We start from the raw sequence: 17983 nt of genomic DNA, 5'->3' as shown, positions 1-17983 counted from the left end.
ACTAAATCCTGTAAATATTTACCTAAATAAAATCAATGGAAACTTTTCCAATATTACACTGAGAAAAAAAAATCGTTTAAAACAATTGAAATGGCATTAACGTTTAATGCTTTAAACAGTTCCATATATTATGAGCCTATCGAACCAAGCAGTAAAGTTTACTGTTAGTACGTTACGTACGTACGTACATTAGTTGATATTGTATTAGTTAATCTTAACGAAATCACTTTAATGTGTGCTCGATATATCATATTTTTTTCAGTGTAAGGACTGCACAAAGTTACAAAGAACACGGGTTCGTAATGCCAATTAACGCTGTACTTAATGATCGTCATCGAATCGATCAAACACGGTTAATTTGATCTTGTTTAACTGTTTACTCGTAAATGCAACGTAAACCCTACGATTATGCAGCTACCTACGTCATTAACGAATTATTTACAGATTCACGGGAGTGATAATTATCGCTGTGGGAATTTAATATCTATCAAATGAAGAATTTGTATTTCAATATGTTACTACATGAAGTTTATACGTAGGTAAATGTTACCTTCCGGAGCATATGTATTTACAATCAAAGATTAATAAATAAAATTAAATGAAAAAGATGGGTACGTGGTATAACATTTATGTGCTTTTTGTGTAAAGTAAGCTGCTGAGACCAGGGTGGCCCCCTTCTTATTGTATATCACATGCTGCCGAGCTAGCATTGGCGCGACAGTATCTCGCCCGGGAGATATACTACCCGTCCCTCTCGCGGGCGAGATACTGTCGCGCCAATCATGTGCTAGGCCTACGATGCTGTTGCACATGCCTACGTGCTAGTTAGCACGTAGCACGTTTTCCATGTAGCTATGATAATATTTTACGTACGTAGCGATGTAAGGTAACGGCACCCGTGTTAGATACTTACTATAAAAATCTATGTCATCATTGACGTTGCTGTCATCCTAAATTTAATGCTAAGGTGATCTGTGTTAGATGAGAAATAATTACCTATGTTCCTATAAGTACCAAAATGTTATAAGGTGTGTTAAAAATCGATAAATAGTTACTTAACTTTGATTTTAAAATTACTTTATACAAAGAACTCGATACGTTTAAATTGTTTAAAAACCCACATTCAACCTAAGCATGTTCAAGTAACAGAAAGGCAATGCAACTCAACTAAAAAACCCACCACGTTAGACAAAGGCAACCGGGACCCAGTTATCACGTAACTTGGTCGGACAACTTGTGTTGACTCTTTGTGTGCGGCTTTCAATGCATCACAATGAGTTCTGTGTATTGTCACGTGCCGCAACAAGATTTAGGTGTTAATTTGAAATGTAGAAGTTAGTTTTATTCGAACACGGTTAATTAATTTGTTAAAAATAAAAAATAAGTCTAGAACGAAGAATTCGAGGTGTACGAACCTCATTGTTCAGATAAAATTACCGATGTTTTTCGGACGAAAGTAGTTTCAGCCAAAACATCTACTACACATATCGTAGTATATATAGTATAGGTACCAGTGGCGGCGCGTCCATAAAAGCCGATTCCCACCGGCTTGCCCGTTTTTGGACGTTTGAGCAGAGTTGTAAAGGAAATATGTAAGCCAAATTAGCCCGGCTTGCCTATGGATATGTTTGACGCGCCGCCACTGATAGGTACCTACTTTAAATAAACTCTCACCAACCGTCTGTGTGAAGTAAAAGACCTATAGTTAAAGTTCTGTGCCATAAAGTAGGTACAAAATCATAATAACTTAATAAGATTAGTTTATCCATGATGAAAGTGTCGTTCCAAGACCGCGTTAAGAAATAATAAACAAATCGACCGACAGCCAAGATTTCACCTACTCCCTGAGAACTAGTTGTGCCATCAATATCTCGTGCACTACTGAAATGCACTTATCTACTATACATATTACCTAACCTAAGCGGTTACCTAGGTAAAGTCGGAAGTAATGTCAAGACGTGGGAAATGGAAGAGTTACATAGTTAGCGGGGCTCCAATTGCTTCGGGGTGATTACACCTCGACTTCTTTGGTAGGTACCTACAGGTTCCTTACTGTTCGCATATTTCTTTTTCATTTTCAGGGTGTCTGAGACGGTCCGTTTTTCCGTCCGTTTCATTGCATTAAAGTAATACCAAAGTGAGATCCGAGTCAAAGTCGGATATTCTTAACGAGCTACAAGTAACGTCAGCGAGCTGCACGCAGCCTATTAACTAGAGTAGGTATAAGTAGAGTGCATAGAAAAAGATGTAGAGTTGGACCAAGATAAATCTGCAGCGAATTTGATAGCACAGAGCGTAGAAGTGTTATCTTAAAAAACATCAAATGTCTCTATGAAATTATGACGTTTAAAATAACACTTCCACGCTCTATTCTTACAAACTCGCTGCAGACTCATCGTGGTCAGACTCTAAAAAACTATTGCGATTAAATAAATAGTATATATAGGTATGGAGGTTGTGATTTTAGTTATCATTTATCTTATCTATATTTGCTAATTTTGCTTCTGTATTAACATGCATTTAGTAAATTTAAACCAAATTTTTTCCCAAAAGTATCTATTTATTATAATTTTAACAATTTGCTATAGTAAAATTTACTCGTAAAACAATCCTTATTTCCATCCGTGAAAATTTTTCTGTCATAAACACAGGACAGGGCGACGCCATCAATGCTAAAATGTGACGATTTTATGCGAAATTGTTAATCCCGTTCCATTTTCAAGCCATGTATTTTTGCTATCACCCTGATATAATGCGGTAAGCCAAATCGTGGTCTGTACTTAAACTAAACTTTAACAGGAAAGTGGAGGACCCGCGCGAAATCGCCTTTTCATACAAACGTAGTCCTCATTTTCCTCTCTGGATATTAACATTATTGAAAATATTTTGACACAATTGGTTGTATTACAACCACAGCTACATTTGATTTTTTGTTGTTCGTTTTTTGATTATTATAAAAGTTAGGAGCATTTAAAAAATTGTATGAAATCTGTTTTTCGCTCCTAATTTTTACAATAATCAAAAAAATTTAAAAAGTAAACGTAGGGGCATATGTATGATTAAATAATACACAACAAATTATACAAAAATATTTTCCATTACGTCAATATCCAGAGAGGAAAATGAGAATTACGTTTGTATGGAGAAGCGGCCGTGCCAGCTATGAGAAACATGGATCAAAACAGGCATTACTTATATAATATCGTTTAAATTCTTGACCTCAAACGAAGTTATCAATAAATGGTATCCTACAAACTCTACACGCAGCGGGGAACGTCCCTTGGGATAAAAAAATGTGATTCAATCGAGCAGGAATCGAACCCGACAATAAGTCGGTTACCGGACTAAATGATGTTCTTCTGATGTTATTAGAGAATTCTGTTCAGAAAAAAGTCATGTTCCTTTTGTCAGCTCTGAAGTTTTAGACAATTTTGACGAAGTAGGCAAGTAGATTAATCGTTACAGTTAGTTTCATTCTTGTAAATAACTTGACATCCTTTGCGATAGTGCTCGACATGCTAATGCCCAATAGATGACACCTTGCTGGCACCTCTATTGACAATGACTTAAGTTTTAAGATGACATGTACTGGGACCGCGTCGAGCACCAGTACGTTTACCTTATGACAAATACATTTTCTATTCCTGTTTTTAGGAGACTATAACTAGTAGTTATGTACCTATTGTGGATCAGTAAATTTTTAATATGTATAATTAAGTATCAAATTCTAGTATAAAAATTGACTTTTCGAACTGAGGCTCGTAACTGGAACAAACTAATAAGTATACGTATTTGTGACTCATACAACTTACACAACTTTGTACAAAACTCCCAAATTTGGTGGTAGGTAGTTTGTTAGCAAAGGAACGACTATTAATTTTCTATTGTAAACGTGCGAGATAAATTAGAATTACTCGTGTGAAACCGCACGCGTATTCGGAAGTACCAAACAAATCACACGCCCTGATAATCTGTACTGTGTGTTAATAATAATAAAAAAAAAAAAAAAAAAAAAAAAAAAAATTTTCGTGTTTCAAGTTATATAGAAATAGAACTTACGTAAGAGTAATTTAAGTTCCTGCATAATGTACCTATCGCGTCTTTCAAGTTTATCTTGTTTTGATTTAATTCCTATGAATACTTAACGGTCTCCCACTGAACAGCCGGTCTGCCGTCCGGCGGCTGCAGACCGTATAGCCACTCCATAGACTAGGAATCCTCTAGACCGAGTTTAGAGCAATTATTTCATGCAACCGATGATGCCAAAAATGCGGGGTGCGCGGGACGAGGTGAGCGAAATCCCGTGCCGTGATTGGTCCGTTCAAAGACACGGACGTCACACAAAGACACTTTCGACTCAAACATGGAGTAAAATTGCCGTATGCGTGGCAGAGGGTAGCGCGACTATAAGTCTGGAGGATGTTTTGTCTGTGAGCCACTCACATACCTTCCGTAAAAGTATAAAACTTTGCTTTTCTGGAGAATGTGTATCTGTACCTACTTTTAAGTTATTTCGCTTTTACTGAACTGTGACGCGGTGGGCCAAGTTATGCTAAAGGTAAAGATGCAAAGTTTTACCTATACTTTTACGGTGTCTATTCTTGATTGAGCAGGTACCTAGTATGTATTTCTTACTATTTTTTTTTCATATTTGACTGAATGGTAAAATTTATTTCATTCTGGAAGCCAATTTAAACGTAGGTATATTTTGATATCTAAATGATGTGGTATAGTACTTGTTCGTACATGTATTGGCGCGAGCGAGACGTACAGGCGAATGATAACAAAATGATATTATTTCGATGTCAATATGTACGTTCAAATTGGCCTAAAAAAAAAACAACAAACGGCAGCCAGAGGGCCTACCGCAAACCACGTACGACGTGTTGCCTCTCTGTCGCACTTGTAAATTCGTACGTAAGTGTGACAGGAAGGCAACACGTCGAACGTAGTTCGCGGTAGGCCCTCAGAATTACCGCATAATGTACTCATTCTTCTCACAACAAAATTTTTAGGTAAATTTGAAAACTTTGCTTCATTTGAATAAATTTCCAGAGTTTAATTTTGAGTACGAACATACTCTAACACTTTGCAAATAACATACATATAAGATAAAATTAAGTAGGTAACGCAATGTTTCCATAAGCGCCTTATGATAACATCTTCCTGCCATCATATAATAATGTAAACACAGCGATCCCACATAAACGAAGAGGTAACAAAAACAACGACCGAACATTTGATATTCAAAAGAAATTAAATTAAATAATTCATGGCGAATATTTTAATCTTTAGAACACTTTTTGAGAAATTGCCTGTGAATCCGTTTCGAATTTGTTTGCTTAGTAAATTGTGTTTATTGTTATCTGTATTTGTATCTGATCTACAACGATCACCATTACATCGTGACACTTGATATTATTTACGTGTTTAAAGCAACATTTGACAACTATTTTACCCAACTTTCGAAAAAGGACTTCCGGCTCGATTCGGAAAATGAATTAGATTTCTACTAGACTTCAACAAGTTACGATACGGATAATTTAAAGATATTTGTAAGACGAGTATGTCAAATTTGACGTTTCCGCGATTCTGGAGGTCCGCTTGAACGATTTCGACCATGGTCTAATAAAACATGGTCTTCTATTCCCAGAGTGACACAGGCCTACGTCACAATAACATGGCCGCTATATATAGCGCTATCGCATATTATCATATAGCGCTGTCGCATGATGACGTAGGCTTGTGTCAGTTAGGTGACCTAGAAAAGACGGGAATAGAGTACCAGGCGGAGTATATTATTATACCATGATTTCGACAAGTTATGACTTAGATATCCAAGTCACATCTCGTCGATATCTAATGTAGATCTAGTTGATCTCTAAATCGTCTCAAGATCTTGTGATTATCTCGAAATCCGAATAGGCCTGTTCCTCCTTTTCAATTCGACCGTATTTTTTAGGGTTTCGTACCCAAAGGGTATAAACGGGACCCTATTACTAAGACTCCACTGTCCGTCTGTCTGTCTGTCTGTCACCAGGCTGTATCTCATGAACCGTGATAGCTAGACGGTTGAAACTTTCACAGATGAAGTATTTCTGTTGCCGCTATAACAACAAATACTAAAAAGTACGGAACCCTCGGTGAGCGAGTCCGACTCGCACTTGGTTGGTTTTTTTACGTATGTTGCCATTGTTGCCTCAGAACTCAGTCTTTCTGTACCGACATGGTAAATTATTTTTATGTTTAAAAGTATAGGTACTTTACTATACTTTACTGTCTTCTTCCTCGCGTTATCCCGGCATTTTGCCACGGCTCATGAGAGCCTGGGGTCCGCTTGACAACTAATCGCATGATTTGACGTAGACACTAGTTTTTACGAAAGCGACTGCCATCAGACCTTCCAACCCAAAGGGGAAACTAGGCCTTATTTGGATTAGCCCGGTTTCCTCACGATGTTTTCTCCACCGAAAAGCGACTGGCAAATGTGAAATGATATTTCGTACATAAGTTCCGTAAAACTCATTGGTACGAACCGGGGTTTGAACCCGCGACCAAGAACTAGCGGGCATCTCACTCGTTTTTGTCCAGAACGAGCAAGTAGTGGAGTGAGCTACCTTCCTACATTCTGAGGTGTTCTCTCGCGCTATGTCATGGGGCTCTTCAAGAAGCAGATATTCGCTTATGCGTTGCCAAGCTTTGCGAACACTGAATATCTGCTTCTTGAAGGGCCCCATGACATAGCGCGAGAGAACACCTCAGAATGTAGGAAGGTAGCTCATTCATTTATGGTCAGCCACTTATGTGGCTCCTCTGATGTTGCTTATGTCCAGGGGCGGCCATGACTGGTTCCCATGAGGCGGCTCGTCTGCTCGTTTACGTAAACAGTCTACTTTTTTTTACTTCAAATACGAAGAAAGTAAAAAAAACATGTGAAAGTACAAAACATGACTAGTATAAACTTGAAAGAAGTATTTCTTGAGACAGAACAATTTAGATAACAGAATCATTATTTATGTTAAGTCGGGTGATAAATATTAAAATGGAAATTAAACAAAATCCATTAAGAATCGATGTTTCATTGCTAATAGTAAAAAAAATGTAATTGAAAACTACATCTCCCTAGGGCAGAAACGTACCACTTTCAACCCCGGTTCATAGATTAACACTGAGCCACTTTCAGAGCATGAGATATGAAAAATATTTTACATAAATACCTACTTTAAAAGTAGGTACTTAATCAACATTCGTCGGGGTCGTCTTCAGTTGTTTGCTTTACACACTAACTATGTAAGTAATTTGAGACACGTGTTGTTGTTAATATAAAGTTTGATAGCAATTCAACGTACTATGTATAAACTGACAATAGTTATAATATATAAACTTTGCCCCCTTGTAAATATAATATAATAAATATATATAATATTTACAAGGGGGCAAAGTTGTTGTTTAACCGCTCGTGCTAATATTGATACCCGAACAAGCGAAAGATTCCAAGTTCGAAAAATGGAATCTTGAGCATTGTGAGGGTTTCAAAGCACGACGGTTAAACAAAATTTGCCCCCGAGTGAAACACAAAATTTTTCACCACACCAACCTGAAGCAAATATTAAATGTATAATATTAAACAACATCAATCAAATCAAATCCAAATGAATGTTATTAAATATTTATCATCCAAAATCATCATTTAAAAGTCAATTCTACCAGCAAACATAAGAAAACAACTCAAAATTTGCATTTGATTACTTTGCCTCACATGTGAATAAAATGCAACATTGCTATCAGTTTTTGAAGTGCAAAGTAAGCCTTTCCGAGCTGGTGTGGTGAAAAAATTTATACATATATTCTGAAGTGGGGTAAGACTGCGTCGACCGTCCAGTGGCGCCCTCATTAGGGGAATTGTGTTTTCTAATAAACCAATTAATTTATGTATAAAAAAGTTCATTATAAATAAATAATAAATAAATAAATAAATAAATAAATATTGGGGACATCTTACACAGATCAAACCTAGCCCCAAACTAAGCAAGGCTTGTACTATGGGTACTAGGCGACGATATACATACTTGTATAGATAAATACATACTTATATACATAGAAAACAACCATGACTCAGGAACAAATATTAGTGTTCATCACACAAATAAATGCCCTTACTGGGATTCGAACCCAGGACCATCGGCTTAGCAGACAGGGTCACTATCCACTAGACCAGACCGGTCGTCAATTATATTGTTCCCTAACATTCGAAACTTCAAAAATGAATTCATCGTCCCAAAATTACACGAAAATGATATATAACTTGCCCTAGATGCCAAGAGCAGGCAAAAATTCTCATGGCGTCGACGTCGACGTTCTCGTGGCTACTGGGCTAAATCAGCTTTGTTTGACCTAAGGCACATTAGTGCCAAGCTGCATCGCCTGAGACAAAAGTGCATACTCACTGCAATTACCCTGTATAATAAGGGCGCCACTGGACGGTCGACGCAGTCTTAAGAGGAAAGCAGTTTCGGGGACGCTCATTTCACTTAGACTTTTAAGAACTTTAACTCGTTACTATTTATTGCCCTGACATCTGGTGTAGCTTGAAATGTACAGTCTGCACCAAACCTTGCAATCAGATGGGATTTGCTTAAATTGTCAAATACTTTCAATTTATTCATACAAAATTCCATACAATTGTGGTATTTCCCTGTCAAAAACACTATTGAACCAAATCAAAACTAAAAACAGCGTTAATTTGATGAAGACTGATATTGAAATTTAGAGAATAGGCTAATTCCATTCCCGGATATTGACTTCCAGATTAAAGTCAGTGAGATTTAAGGGATTAGAGTGGAACAATTACTTCCGCTTCAAGCCGATTTATTTAATATTGACTATGACAATTTATTTTTTATTTTATTTATTTAGGATCACCAACAAACAATAAATACATCATGAAAATATAATCTGTAGCTTACATAACATTAAAGGTAGACGTTTGTCCAATTATAGGTAACCACGCTGTGGTTATAATTTATAAATCAATCACTGTTAGGTTTCTGACTACAGTCCATTTAAATATTTCCAGTGTGGCGTATTTTTTACGAATCATGTACCTATGTAAATTAAGACACAATGGTTTTTTAATTGCTACGAGTACCTACCATACTCGTAATTGTACAAGTACTGAGGTTATCATTAGGTACAATAAAATCACAAAACAATATTTTAAGAAAAAGTCGATGTGTCAATCGACATTCGCATTTCAACAATGTAAGATCAGAGACCGAAAAACTGCATGTTTATTTGTGTCACGCCACAAAGTTTTTCGTAAAACTCGAACATGAAGCTGATAAAAGAGTTTGCCAGTATTTCGACCAATTCCGCGAGAAGTCCGCAAAGTTTCCGCTCAAATAAATCACAAGATTAGCGGCTACAATTGATCTCTATCTTCAGTGGGGAACTGTTTGCCCGGGGATTACAAGAAATATGTAAGAGTCGAACATAATGCTGTCAATTTTTAATGCTACTCGTAGTTTACTTGCCTATGTGCCCAATATACTATTATGTAAAAATATTTTGTTTCTAACGTATAAGATTAATAAGATGTCAAATCAGGACAAAAAGGGATTATCAAAATTTGGTGATATTTCGTGTGCCATTATATTCTGTCCGATTCGAACTTTAAGATACGTCAATTAATAGATCTAGAAACGATATGGATTAGATGTGTCAGTGTCAATGGTGGCGTTTTCGTTTGAAGAAATGTCACATTTGACACTGACATATCTAATCCATAACGTTTCTAGATCTATTAATTGACGTATCTTAAAGTTCGAATCGGGCCGATTATCTTCAAAATTGGCTTACAGGATAATTTAATTGGTATATGTCAATAATCCCCTAAAGGCGTTAAAGGTACTTATTTTAGATGTTAGAACGGGAATTAGTGATTACGGCTGTTGTCCATTTAGCGAAGAACCAGTTTTAAAATTTTATCTCAAAAATAATGAATTAAATTGGTGGAATCTGTTTCGATTAAAACCTATGCTACGTTAAGTAACGACGAATAACGTAACACCGGCAATACACGTTACTTTTATAGGCTTAGTAACGCTGCTAGTTATCATTTATTCATCACCTCAAATATGAGCCTGACGTCGCTTTTTTAGATATACCTATACGCTTTTTTTACTTGTGAACAAACTTTGGAACACCTTATTGTGGCTTAAATATCAACTTAACATTTCATATCAGGTACAGGTTTTCAAAAGACGTACGGTCAGGTACATAGGTAAGTATGCGTAATTCCGGTAACTTAGGAAACAATGGTTACCTATACCTACGAGTATTTATCAGTTATAACGGCACTAATAACTTTTTTTTATGTAAATATATATTTATTCAAGAATCCAAATTCCAAATATTACATAAACCATCAATACAACTAAACCTATTAGAAATTAAAACTTATACCTAAACATACTCAATCATTAACTTAATAAATTACATTAAAATTAGTCAGTGTGGACAGTGTGTCGTGATAAAAACTCATGGCAAGTCCATAACTTTTACATATATACTTATCTACGTAAAATTTATAGACTTGTCATGAGTTTCATCATACCCATTGTATTAAATAGAATCTAACAAGTAGAGATGCCCCGAATAGTGAATTTGGTCGAATACAGGATACCGAATATTCGGCCCCTCTCTCGGCCGAATACCGAATATTCGGCGACCGAATATTCGGCATGACATGCGAACGTTTTGAGTCACAATTATTATGAAAACTGTTCGCCAACAAATCACACCGTTTGCTATGATTTATATTTTTATGATGAACAGAAATAATGAATGTAGTAGAGTCAATCAAATCAGACCCATGATAAAAATAAAATATTTTGCAATCAATAAATGCTCAAAAACGTGCCTTCGTATGTCGCTACTTTCCAAGAATACATTTTAAATATTAAATATACCTAGTTTTTGGTTATTTTTTGTGTAATTTTTCTTTTTAGGTAGGTCCAATAGATATTCGGTATTCGGCCGAATAGCAGCCAGCATTCGACCGAATACCGAATATTCGGCAAAGTGGCCGAATAGGCCGAATACCGAATAGTTGCCGAATATTCGTGGCATCTCTACTAACAAGTATCGGGATTTACGTGCGTACTTGATTGTGCTGCTCGTCGCATGAGTTTAGAACATAATAAAGTAGTTTACTAGTCTTGTCAACCAGGACGAGAATTGCCAGCGCTTTTTACTGCCTCAACCTCTGTACCGCATTGGTACTTAATTATAATTACTGTATCCCTCATTCTCCAGCATAAACTTTATATACAGGGTGACCTTAGCCATTGGACAAACCCTGAAACCTGTACCTAGGGTTACTTCTCAGAAATGCTCTAACGGTAATATGTTTTTAATTAGAACAAAAGATAAAAAAATAAATTATGAAACAAAAGTTATTTCCAATAATCGACAGCAAAAAGAAACATACTGTATTAATCATTGGTAGTGCTTTTGACAATTTGTTTGAAAATGTGCGGCAATGATGACATTTGTCAAAAGTCATAATCCTATTAATGTCATATATAAAAAAGATAATCAAAACGGTCGAAGAAGGTTTCATACTATTTATTACCTCAGGAGCTACTAACACATACAGGGTGCTCCAAAGTAAAAAAAACATAATTTGTTAATTTCTTCGTAACCGCTACACCGATTGTTATGATACTTTGTACTGGTTCTAAATACCGTAATGCATATGTACATTTCGGCTTTGTCCAATGGCTAGGGCAAACCTGTATATTTAACATTTCGCAGTGCATCATACACGCACCAAGAAGCACAAACGACTAGTATTTCGTTTGTTTGATCGCTCATTCATCGATTCAAGTTGCGATTTTTTAATTTCGAAAAAAAACAGCATTAACATTTTTAAAAATTATCATCTAAGTATTTGATGTTAATAGAGTACCTATTATTCTCAGAGCAACTCACTAGCACTTATTTTTTGGCACGAGTCCAATGCCAAAGCGTAATATTTTGCCATCTAATCTTATCTAATTTACAGCAGATTAATAAAAAATCTGCATTCCATTCTAGGTCTCCATATTATTATCCTTGTAACATAAAATAAAAAATGCGCGCGCAGTTATCGCAATGTTGTAGCGTTTGCTGCAAACTATAATAAAATTGTGATCTAGCTACGGGCTACGACGTAGCATTTCGTAGCGATGCTACACCTCGAAAGTGGAAATGCGAACACACCGTAATGTAATCGAAATTATAAGGCCCGTTTGCTTGTTTGACACTATTATGGTAATAAAAAGGATACATTATTATCAGACTTTCTTTTTAACGCTGAAGAAAGTTAAATAAATATCTCCAAGTTCAAGTTTTATGTGTCTCCTTTTTTGAACGCAAAAGTTTTTAGATAACTGACGCACAGGAAAAGAATTTTCATAATATTACCATCTGAATAAATTCTGCTTATTGTTATTTTACATTTCCAGAGCCAATATTGGCTTGTACGGTATTTTATTAGGTATTTTCTGAATAAACTTTATTCTTTCTGCATAAAGAGTAACTTTCATCTTCGCGTGACAACACATATTGTTTATGGTTAATGAGCAGGAAACATTTAACAATGTTTCATGTCATGTCCGTGTCTTATGTTTCAGAAAATACCCCGAATTTAGGAGCCCTTTCTTTTTTATAATATGTATAACATCCATACTTAATATTATAAAGGCGAAAGTGTGTCTGTCTGTCTGTCTGTTACCTCTTCATGCTTAAGCCGCTGAACCGATTTAGTTGAAATTTGGTATAGAGATAGTTTGAGTCCCGGGGAAGGACATAGGATAGTTTTTATGTCGGAAATCAGCCCTGAAGAGAGTGCAAAGAGGGGTGGAATTGAAAGAGTTAATGAATTGCCTAATATTTGAAGTACCTAAGCAATGCGCGAATTGAATGATTGCTATTAGCATTATCCAGGCGCTATACCTCCTTTAGCTGCTGTCACTAATTCCACGCAGACGAAGTCGCGGGAAAAGCTAGTTTAATATAAGTATAGCCCTTTATTTATATGACAATATTACACGTACGTAGATGCCTTTTTGTTTCACGTTTGACGACTAATATGTTGGGTGCCATTGTTCACTAGAGGGTTAAAGTAAAAAGGGTCTGGTCGCTCAAAGCTGTAGTTAAACGGGAAAGCTAATGGTTCTTTCTTTATTATAATGCAAACATAGTTGAATATTTGAAAAAAAATAGGAGCAGCGTGTCTGTACAAGCATACTGTACAAGGCCATGAGTAAGCCCATTCATAATAATAAAAAAATACTGTTGTCATGTGATATATTTGTATTTACCTAAATTCTAAATTAATTAGTTTTTTTTTCAAAATCCTATATTATACTTTAATATCTTAGGACAATATACTCATAATCAAGTATGAAAACCGAACATTCCTACAGACCGGTACAAAGGCAATCAAAAAACGTTTAAAAATGTGTAACAAGATTAGCGTTGTTTAAAGTAGTATTGTAAAGTGTTATGCTAGTGCAACAATATTATAAGGGTAACGATTTAAACGTACCTTTTAATAACAGCAAGTGATCGACATTGTCAACAGCCATAGGTTCCTGATTCCTACGGAATGTATGGAAATTGCAAGTAAAATGGTCTCTTGGAGATGAACAATCTGATACTTCTTTTTTTTTCTTTTCATGGACCTATAAATCCCAGTCTTGTCAGATTGGCTTGCGTCGGGATATAGATATTACCTTCTCTCTTCTCTCTTCTTACCTTATTATTACATTTTGTATTAGTATAACCTATCATTACATCGATAATTGGTCGACTTCCGACCATTTAGCTAGATTTTGTTACAAAATTCAACATTATGTCGACATCCTAAACCGAAGCGACCGTGCGGAGAACTTACCTATCTACATCTTAATGATTAATGTCAATAACAAATGCCAACATTCTCTAATTGTTAGAAAACAATTGGGCAAGTTTTCAAGTTTGAGATGTTTACGGCTGTTCAGCGTTGAGGGATTATTAATGACAGACTGACAGACTCCGGTATTCCGATTTGACATGATGGTATAATACCCTCATAAAAGTTTCCAATTTATAGGAATTTATTTTAGACTTTATTATTAAATAGACAGTTAAAGTTATAATATAAATATGAGAGAGTTTGTTTAACGTGAAAACTTTAACTGTTTTCCTACAAAATTAGAAAACACATAAAAATAAATAATTATGAAGTACCTACATATATGATACATTTTCTTACAAATGATCGTACAGAGAACATTTTAGTACACCCAGCTGTAATTTGTATAAATTAATTCATACTGTGTCCATGCAAGTTTGCGGTCGGGTGTACAATTGTACATAGGATGTACGAAGACTACTGCCCCACCGATATTAACTAATATTCGGGAAATTCAATTGTCAATTGACTGTATTCTTGGGCAATGATTGCCAATTCTAAACTGGTTTTCAAATTATAAACTTTACTAGTTGTGTGGTCTTTAAATGTCACTTATGGTGGAACTGAATAATTGTTATCCAATGCAATTAACATGGCACCTTGATCCATGTTTGTAAGAGAATAGCATATTCCATGTTTGTAAGAGAGTAGGTACAGTCACCTGCAATAATATGTTACACAACGAAGGCCGCAAAAATATCTGACACGATCTTATTAGTAGAGCCATAAGAGCGTGTCACATATTTTTGCGGCCTTCGAAGAGTGAAATATTATTGCAGGTGACTGTACACATGGGTAATAGTGATGAATCAGCTAAGAAAATATTTTCACAGCATAGTCAAAATCGCAGATAATTAGGTACTTCAGAGAGTAAAGTAGTTGTGTATTTTTTTCCTAACTACTAATTTAGAAAAAATATTAACTAAACACTTCATAAGTAATTCCTGCCCTCCATAATTTAAATGAACAGATCAGTCAGTTGTTTAATTTGTAGTGTTATTAAAATGTTTCGGTTTTCTTAACCATACTGTAATTAATATTTAAATAATGTGTACCAAACCGTATGTTTCACCATAGTCCGACAAATTAGGTCACTTATCGAATACTTTGCTGTCTGTTCTTCAGTTACATGCGTTTTTTTTTTTGATAAAACATTGAACATAACAGCTAAACCGTTAATGAATGATATAGGTACTAAACCTACTGTCAGGAAATTAATAGTATTTTAGCATTAAATATTTTAAGTTCATTTTAATGCAATATTCAACAGCATTCTTCACCACGACGCTGATACGATTCCAGCCTGGGGCATTGGAGGCCTTGGTCACTTTTTCTTAGTATATGACATTTATTTCAGTTTATAATTTATATTAGTAGTGTTTCTACTTGAAATACAAACAAATTAAAAAAAATCTGAAATACTTCTAATAGAAAACGGGGCATATTTTAATAGTGAAGTATTAATTAGTAAAAACTTACCGTGAAAAAACTGCTTCGCTGGAATCAAGCACTCGTCATAACTTTTGTGACTCGCAAAACGTAGCTGGCAACTACGCGCGGGAAACTTTACCGGCAACTGATGGAAAGCCCGCGAAAACTCCTGTACTTAGGGAAACCGTCGACCAATCGCAGCGCCCGCCGGACGCCTCCGCGCAAACCTGCGGGCCAATTGCGTTAAAGGCGATACTCTTAAAAGTTTAATTGGTTTTTCATGTTGGCATAGAAGTGCGTAAAAACCTTTAATTATAGGAAACACATCATGAATCATGACACTATCGGTGATAAGTTTTCAGCAATGTGTTACTTTATTACATAGAAAGTCATTATTTTAACAACGTGATAACAGACGTATTGAGATTAGATTAAAATCGTATTGGTTTATGGGTCATCCACAGCAATTAGGTTCACTTCTGTCCTGTATACGCATTATATAAAGTTAAGGACTGCGGGCTCAGCACGGTTCCATTTTTATCGACTATCACTATGCGCGTCCCTTTCGCACTTACATACTTGTTAGAACGTGACAGGCATGGTGACAAGGGATAAAAACGCGACCGTGCTAAGCCGCCTGGAAAGCCTAACTGATTGAACCCTTATGCGCGTAGGTAAGGTACCTACTTACATAGGTTCGTATTTTCTATTAACCTTTGTGATAAATCAGTATTATAACCACCCAAGTATAGGTCGTTCAAATTTGTTTGTTTTTAGTTTTAAGATATATTTTGTAATAATATGTATGCTAGTTTTAAGGTATTTATTTACCTATGGGCCAATAGGTGCCTGAAAATAAATATTTTCATTTCATTTCATATCTCATTATTGGCCCAGAATTAACTCTAATATCTTGGTTTACGTGTGTCTATTATTTTAATTACTTAGTTCTGAGGCAGTCAGTTTCATAAATGGCGGAAAATACCCAGAAAATACAAAATAAACATTGATATTGGTATTTAATTGAGTGCTGAACTTGTGGCCCATAGTATAGTTAGTTGTAGTATTGGACTATAGTTAGGTGGTTTAACGGTACTTAAATATGTACAAACCGTTAACTACCTATTGTCCACAGGACAGACCATTATCATTTTGTTATCTGTGTTCTGTGTATGACCCTTACAAAGCCCTATTTCCCCAATCTGCGAATCGTGTAAAAGTGCAATAAATTCATATTGAGTTCCAATTTTTTTTAGCGCTCACATCAGATATATGTGTGATAGACCTGCTATATTTTAGAATAGAATTGATAAGTCATGCACAATATGCTCAAAAAACGGCGTAAACCCAATGGCTGAAGTAGCTGTCACAAACGAAACAACTCTTGTGACCAAGGATTGACTTCAATTAATAACTCATTTTGATTAAATATTTTATGTAAGTATGACTGACTCCTCAAGTTATGCCTATACTTTTCAAATCCATTCACATTTAAATTATATCTACTTTATATTGGAAACAAATCAATAATTTTATTAAATTAATTTTATTAAATAGGATAGATAAATTAAACTTATTATGGTTTATTTTTTGGAAATTAAAAATTTATAAAAACTAGGTATGTACTTATTGTTTTTTCATTGTTTTATTTCATTCTATTGACAAAACCACAAATGTAGGTAAGAGACCTGTGAGTGAAGAATGAGAAACAATTAAATGAGTCTTCTAATATTTATTACCTACGGTTGTCATTTGTGTACACTAGTACGGCTACCACCAGTTTTGACATTGACAGATTAGCTCGCGTCTACGTAAATTACTTTCTATACATCTCGCTTGCACTAATATGCGAGTACGAGCGAGATGCATAGAAAGTAAGTTACTTAAACGTGAGTTAATATGTCAATGTTAAAACTGGTGGTAGTGCTTTAGGTACCTATACAAGAAATAAACTACTAGACTTCAGCTTTAATCCGGAGGCCGCGAGGGACGCGACGGTCAGGGCTGCTTTCTGGGCATCCACTGTTTAGAGTTTTAGAGGAACCTCGACACGAGAGAAGAAGAAAAAGACTACCTGCCTAAGATATCCAAGGATGATTATGACATGCAAGGCAAAATAAGTAGGTAATGAAAATTTTGTATGTTTTGTTAACTCGTTTGCATGAAAGTTTGCTTGGGTAGGTGGACCGTTGTCTATTAGTCAATGTGTAGGTACCACCAAAAACATTTTCATGTAAAATGTTGCCAAGACGACCATATAGCTCGCACAATGTTTCACCCTGGCTCCCATGTGACGTAGCGAAACCGCTTTATATGATGAATCCATAGTCAAAATTGAATAAACAGTCTCCGTCTTGAAATTATTCATTTTTTGAAGTGATAATGTCGAAAATTCATAGCTAAAAGCTTAGAAACCGGTCGTCGATTTTAATTTTCCCATTTTTGGTCTGATCATTATGAAAATTAGATATCTGAGTTTCCGAAAGGTCGTTATACCCTTAATTGCCCTTATAATATAAATAAATACATTGTCAAAACCATCTTGAATTT

General features: G+C 35.5%; 1 protein-coding gene across 1 annotated transcript in view; it reads right to left on the bottom strand.

The window, feature by feature from the left end:
• Positions 1–15651, bottom strand: part of LOC134796038 (tachykinins) — a 90982-nt gene extending 75331 nt beyond the window's left edge. The window contains exon 1 of the mRNA XM_063767964.1: positions 15482–15651. The gene's annotated coding sequence lies outside the window, so the exon portion shown is untranslated. The remainder of the gene's footprint in view (positions 1–15481) is intronic.
• Between the last annotated feature and the right edge of the window lie 2332 nt (positions 15652–17983).

The sequence above is a fragment of the Cydia splendana genome, chromosome 1, assembly GCF_910591565.1.
Source record: "Cydia splendana chromosome 1, ilCydSple1.2, whole genome shotgun sequence".
Taxonomy (NCBI): Eukaryota; Metazoa; Arthropoda; class Insecta; order Lepidoptera; family Tortricidae; genus Cydia; species Cydia splendana.
The sequence above is the reverse complement of the archived record's forward strand: the minus strand, read 5'-3'. Positions and strand labels throughout refer to the sequence as shown.